The sequence below is a fragment of the Labeo rohita genome, unplaced genomic scaffold (genome assembly GCF_022985175.1).
Source record: "Labeo rohita strain BAU-BD-2019 unplaced genomic scaffold, IGBB_LRoh.1.0 scaffold_1467, whole genome shotgun sequence".
In the NCBI taxonomy this organism is placed as follows: domain Eukaryota; kingdom Metazoa; phylum Chordata; class Actinopteri; order Cypriniformes; family Cyprinidae; genus Labeo; species Labeo rohita.
The window spans coordinates 1-6,984 of record NW_026127634.1 but is presented as its reverse complement, the minus strand read 5'-3'; the positions used below and the strand labels follow the sequence as shown (position 1 = coordinate 6,984).

The window sequence follows — 6,984 nt, the reverse complement described above, 5'->3', positions numbered from 1 at the left end:
GAATAAGTATCCACATTTAATTCTACTTGCCTATTTGACTGTTTGACTTTCAGGATCAAATAAGAGAAAGATTTTCCCATTTTACTATTTTATATGCAAAAACTTTGTAGAAACCTGTCAAAAAAATCACATTTGTCTGTCAGAACTGCTTTTTTGTATGCAACAAAAGTGAATGGAGAGCATAACTGTCAAGCTAGATTTTGAAGTTACTTGCTTTTTGTTGTTGATGTAATTATTATTTACTAGCAATTCCTGAGTAAAAGTTGTTTCAAAGTGCACCATTTTTTATCAGTAAAGTTTAAATACTTTTATAGTGTGTGTTCCCCTTACAAAAATGTCCAGTGGTAATCCTGTGGTACTGCAACAGTACAACATAAATTTACCACACAACAAATAAGCATAGCTAAATATGACAGGATTACCACAGCACTTTCTGTTGTACAGTATCACAAGAATTTACCATGAAATGCTATATGTGGTTTTTCTGTTGTTCTTTTTGTGGTAATACCAACACAAGCTAAATATGACAGGATTACCATATCACTTTTCTGCTGTACATTATCACAAGAATTTACCATCAGATGGCATATGTAGTTTTTCTGTTGTTCTTTTGTGGTAATACCAACACAAGCTAAATATGATGGATTACCATAGCACTTTTCTGCTGTACAGTATCACAAGAATTTACCATTAGATGGCATATGTGGTTTTTCTTTCTTTTTTTTTTTTTTTTTTTTTTTTTTTTTTTTTTTTTTTTTTTTTTTTTTGTATGGTAATACCAAAGTTTTGAAGCAGAGATAATTATGATAGGATTACTACAGCACTTTTTGTTGTTGTACACTATCAATACCAGGAAATATCCTACTGTAGTACTTAACTTCACCTTCTTGGGCTCATTTATAAAATGCTTCTAACATGTGTACACCTCTCTTCCATCTGTAAAATCTGTAAATTGCAAGTGATTATTATAATGTGTGCAGCTAAATGGTTTTAGATTACCACCTTAAAACGACATAATATCATTAACATATAGAATAGCACCAGTCAACGTCAAAATCATTTACTTTAGAATAGCAAGCGGCAAGAATGGCTTAAATTTCCAAAAACCTGCTGCACTCAATAACCAAAAGTGCATACATCTGTTTTCATGTTAAAGACCATTTTTATAAATATTAATGTTGCTGTGGACTTTAGTGTACACACATTGTAAGATCACATGTGTGCATGTTCACACTTTATATATATTTTCAGACAGAAAAACACGGCGGATATTGTATTTTGCGTAAGATTAAAAACTGCCTTTTCAGTACCGACCAGATACAATACTGATTTTGGCAGAAACTCAATGTTGTTAAAAAAAAGAAAAAAAAAAAAAAAAGGTCGTTTATCGCGTTTTTGAAGCAAACTCTTCATATATTACTCGATGACATTTCAAAGCAGCAGGTGGCGGTAACGAGCTTCTCGCGCTGGTTTACCAAACATGCGCCAAAACTAACGCCATAGGAAAAGCCCGTGGTGACGGCGCCGGCGGGAATCGACTCTTCTTGAGGAAAATGCTGACTGAATCTGCAGGAGGTTGGATCTGTGCTCTTCACTTTTCGACGACAGTCATCACTGGTCTCAAAGTAAGTGTTTAATATATATTTTAAATGTGTTTTAAGAAGGCTTTTGAAAAAAGTGTGGCCGTTTCTAGTCTTCTTATGGAGTAATTGTAAGACTTGCCATGGTATACTGTAAACACGGTTATATTCGGTGCAAGGAGGAATACTGCTATGAAATTGTATGCCGTTTAAAGGGGAAATATGAATTAAACTTACATGGCAGTACATCTATTAATGTGCTGACGAATAAAATTAAATATCATATAGTCGCCCAAAGGTCGTGTTGTATGTGTATGAGAGTGCAAATATGAGCGACGAGTAAACGGTCTTTACTTGAAAGAGCCATGAGGCGAAGCTGCTAGAAAAAGAACGTTTTATATAACGTTATTCAAATAACGTTAAACGACGCCAATTTTAGTTTGGTCCAGTTAATGTATAATGTATTTTTGTCTCGTGTTTACCAGAACAGCAGCATATTTAGCAGCAGCTTCTCTTCTATTTACTCTGTCATTTTACTGTACTGTACTGCATTACAGTACATTCACAGTAACAGGAGTGAAACGTAAAAGTGACACATCCATTTGTAAATTGAATTGAAAACGGTCTGTTTTGATGTTTGATATTGCAAATAGGTATTTCTTACCCACTAAACATTGGACGTCGGATAGACGTGCAGATCATGTCTATATTGGGTCCGTCGGTCAGGGTCACGTCACTACGACGTCACATTGCGCAGTGGGTAGTTTAATTAATTTATTATTCTATATATAACACGCTGGTTTGTAGTGCAGATATAGTTTAGATTGCCTGTAGTAGCTATTGAAGCAGAAGTCCATGTTGTAAAATTAGGATAGAAATCATTCTAATATACTTATTTTTTTTTTTTTATATATAATTTTAATAAAGTTTCAGCTTTGCTCCACAGCAGTAAATCACATTTTAAAATGTATTTTACAAACAGTTTAAACAGTTATTTTAAAACTCTTTGACACTATTAGTGTTTTACTGTATTTTCGAGCACATAAATGCAGCCTTGGTGAGCAAAGGAGTCTTCTTTGTGAACATTTACAAATTGTAATGTTTACAAACTAGACAAGTACTGTATGTCATTATGTGAGTAATGTAGTAAATAATGTTTAGTTTCTTACACAGACCAATTGTTTTGTTTGAGAAGACCTCACTACATCACCAAGCACGAGTGGACCAGCAAGGGTGTTCGTGACCAAGGGATCATGGGTCTTTAGTGTTCTACTAAAGAAAGTAAGTTTCTAACTTTTATTTAAGGAACTAAGCTTTTTAGGCTTTGAGTTTGTATTATTGGTTACTGGTTTCTGGGTGTTTAAGTTTAATGTACAATGATCATGTACAGTTTTGCTCATAAGTTTACATACCACTTGCAGAATACGCAAAATGTTATTTTTTTATTTAGTACTGACCTGAATATTTTACAAAACAGATGTTTATTTAAACCTCACAGGACCAAATAATGACTGAATTTATAAAAATGACTCCATTCAAAACTCCATTTGAATAATCAAACAAGAAAAATGTACACATTCAAAACATTCCAGTTCAAAAGTTTACACCTCCCTGGCTCTTAATGCATTGTGTTGCCTACTTAGCTATTACAAAAGGTAAAAACATTTACTGATACTTATGTATGAGTCCCTCATGAGTAACCTTTGCATTATTGACACACTATTGTCCTGTTTAATACTGTAAAGTTGCTTTGACACAACCTGTTGTGTAAATAACACACTGTATAACTAAACATGATATTAGACTTGATATTGGTTAGTTGGTTATTAATTTCTGTTTGTATCTCTCTTATTTATTCAGGAGGAGTCTGGTGAACCAGATCTTGGAGATGTTCCGGGGATAGTTTGCTAGATCTAGATCCAAACTACAACATAGCTGACATCAGGGATTCCCATCTTTTGAATGAGTGACACTTGTTTGCACAATTACTGTCTGCTCTATTTTTTTGGCATTATATATGCACCCAGCCTTATCACTAACAGCAGTTATTAAATGTAAACCTGTAAAAAAAAATAATTTTGTAAAATGTTTGCATTTTGTCATTTTACTGTTGCTGCGGTCTTGTTCTTTTCAGTTTGAAGCCAGATATCCTTGTACACATTGCCTTTACATGTTTTCCTTGATATAACACATTTACTTGACTCTTGTTAGTGATGAGGCTGGGCAATTTAGGGCAAAAAAGGCTTTTGTTTTAAAAGGTTAAACAGACTTATTTCATTTCTCGAGATGTACCAAAGTACATCTGCATTTGATGTTTTGTTAATGAAATGCTTTTACATTTTGAGGTTGTTTTGTGGTGTTGTGGAAAATGTTTCAACTCTACAGTGTGTAGAAATTAATTTTCCACAATTAACAACATATTGTATTTTAAATATTCATTTTCACTATGTTAAATGGAAGCGGTTAAGAAAATTCTGTTCAATAAAAGGCATTAAGTTTTTTTGAGTTACTTGTACTCAATGTTTTTAAGGCTTATCGGGGTTTACAGTGTACCCTCACTTAAAAGGTTAAAGGAATACCACAGAATACTCCAAAAATATAACAATTAAGGGCCACAGGTTTATTACAGGATAGTCCTAGTATTACTGCAGAAATATGACTATAATAACACAAGAATATTACAGCATTATTACATACTGTACAACACAGAATCCTGTGGTAAATACTACAGAAATGTGAAAGTAATACCACACGTTACCACAAGAATATTACAGGAATATTACAAACTGTACAACAAAATTCTGTGGTAAAATGTCCCAAAAAACAACACAATACTACACAATTACCACACAAATCATATGTGGTACTTTTAATGTGTTATCATATGGAATACCACAGGACATTTTTGTAAGGGTCACGTCTAAAGCACACAGATTAGCAGTATAGCATGGTACAAACCACACACATTCTGAAAACATACACCCTCATGATGGATAACATGCCTAAATTTAAATCAGCTAAATCTTTCTGCTGAACCACAGAAAGCCTCATTTGGTCTTTTAGATTTCCTGTGTTTAGATATACCTCAACATCCCCTATTTTTTATTTTTTTTTCAGTTGATGATTCCATTCTCCAGCTAAATGCTCAAAAAAGGACCTTATCCACTACAATTACTGCTGCCAAAAAGACTGTTTTGAAGTTTTCTAAAGAACCCTTCATTCCCACAACTTTTACTTGGCTGTCTTACTTCAGAGATGTTGTTTTGCTGGAAGTTTCCGCTGCCGGGCTCAATACCGCAAAGGACAGCACCATTCAGAGTTGGACAAATATTGTAGTGATGTTGCTAGACTGGAAGTCGACATTCCTGCTGTGCTTATGTGACTTTTATTTCTTTTATTTCTCCTCATCCTTTTTCTCTGTACCAGTGGACAGCTTCATGGCATCTGTTTGTCCATAGTTCGTTTGAACTGTGAAACGTTTCTGAAGTGGAACAAAAAAAAAAAAACAGCCTCCTGTGGAAGGCTGTTGTCTGTTATAATCTTGTTTTCTTATCAAACATCCCGCTACAAGGACACGGGGTTAAGTGTCTTTTTCAAGGGTGAAAGTATAGTGAATATGGATGGTGTTTAGTATAACACAGGGCGAAGTGAGTGCAGTCCTTTTAGCTGTGATTTGCATTTTGGCTTGGGCTCATTTGGGCTAAAGCAGCAGGCCATTCACGTCATAAGTTACAGGCCAGCTGGACATTTTCCTGTTATTTTTTTTCTATCTCCATCTACAGCAATGATTTAGATCTTGACGTTGTGGCAGACACCAGTGAGCCACTAACACGGTGTAATAAAAATGTTCTGTGCATGCGACGCGCACACTGCTGCCTCAGTAAGAACAGACTTCTACTGTTTTAACCCAAGCTGCAAAATTTACTGTTGAATAAATAAGCTCTTTCCAGGGTAAACAGTAAATTTCTCTGAATATTCATATAACCCAGACAGTACCAGACAGAACAGGATATGTGCCAGTCTCTCCTGTAATTGAATACATGTGTCTTTAGATTTTAAACAGAATAACATTCTTCTTTATTGCCAAGTACTGTGGGTGAACACATGCAAGGAATTCATGAAATACAGCAGTGTAGATGAAGCATGTTCCAGTTTGAATTAATTTAAAGAAATTTGTACTGTCAATGGGGCAGATAAAACTGTTTTTGAGGTGTGAGTTTCTGGTTTTAATGGACTACAGCTGGAGGGATGTGACTCAAAAAGTCTGTGTCCTTAACTGCTCACTTCCGAGTCCTGGAAATGTACAGGCTGCAGCCAATGACCATCTCGGCAGATCGGATGACACGTTACAGTCTTTGTCCTTGGCAGTGGCAGTAGCGTGAATCAGTGACGGAGGTGCAGAATTCACCAAAATTGCCTTTGGTAGTAACCTCAATTCTTAAGCTGCCTCATTCCACTCAATACAGTCCAAGAATGCTTTGATCCTTCACAGCCTCCCTAGTCCTCTGCTTTGATGTTCGGTTGATTGGATAGCTTGCTGTATGCAGGAATCACATTTAACATGATGACATAGTCAGAGTGACCCATGTGAGGCCTGCACAGTGATCCAGAATGTTTTCCTTTCTATGTTTGGACATTTAATAGATTTAGGGTTAGGCTGTTTACCTAGAAGCGCCAAGAACAATAATGCAGTATCTGGCCAGCAAGCATAAACTGAGCCTCCTGCATTTTGGTTTGTGGTGAAATGTAAACAGAGATGAGTATGAATTTACTTGTATGAAGTCACATGCAGGGCTTGGAGTTTATGCAATGAGTACTCAAAAATTGTGCTTGAGTTAAAGTACAGGTATTATGTAAAAAATTCTACTCAATTAAAAGCCAAAAATGTATTTGAGTGAAAGTGAATAAGTTTTCACAATTGTATATATGGCCTATTTAAACAAAAGTAATAATAATAATAGTATTTCTGATGCAAAAACCTGTCTAAGCACTATTTTTGGTCATTTTAGAAACTTGAAAGTCCCTGTTCATCACATACACTCGCGATAGACAGGAAAAGCAACATTCTCCAGAGCTTCTCCTTTTTTGATCCAGTAAAGAACACCATGCAGGTTTGAAATCAGAAAGACTGAGGGAAAATCCTGAAATGTTTATTTTTGGTAACCTCTTTTTTTAACATTTAAAGGGTTCATCGGATGCTAAGTTCACTTTTACATGTTGTTTGAACATTACAGTTTTTCTCAATTGCTTAAACACATTTCTTGAAATTATGCCTCGGTTTTGCAAAACTCTAGACACAAATCCGTAACTTCTAACTCAATTCCCCGAACTTACTATATTCAGGTCAAAATGAAGCTCTCCACTCAAAACAATTCAATCTTGCTGAAAAAAACAAACTTTGCTC

At 35.2% G+C, this 6,984-nt stretch overlaps 1 long non-coding RNA gene across 1 annotated transcript; it reads left to right on the top strand.

The window, feature by feature from the left end:
• The first annotated feature begins 1,525 nt into the window (after positions 1-1,525).
• LOC127158344 (uncharacterized) lies at positions 1,526-4,062 on the top strand. Its single transcript, XR_007826137.1, has 3 exons — positions 1,526-1,625; positions 2,754-2,861; positions 3,441-4,062. It is a non-coding gene; the product is annotated as an uncharacterized LOC127158344 (long non-coding RNA).
• Positions 4,063-6,984: the final 2,922 nt, after the last annotated feature.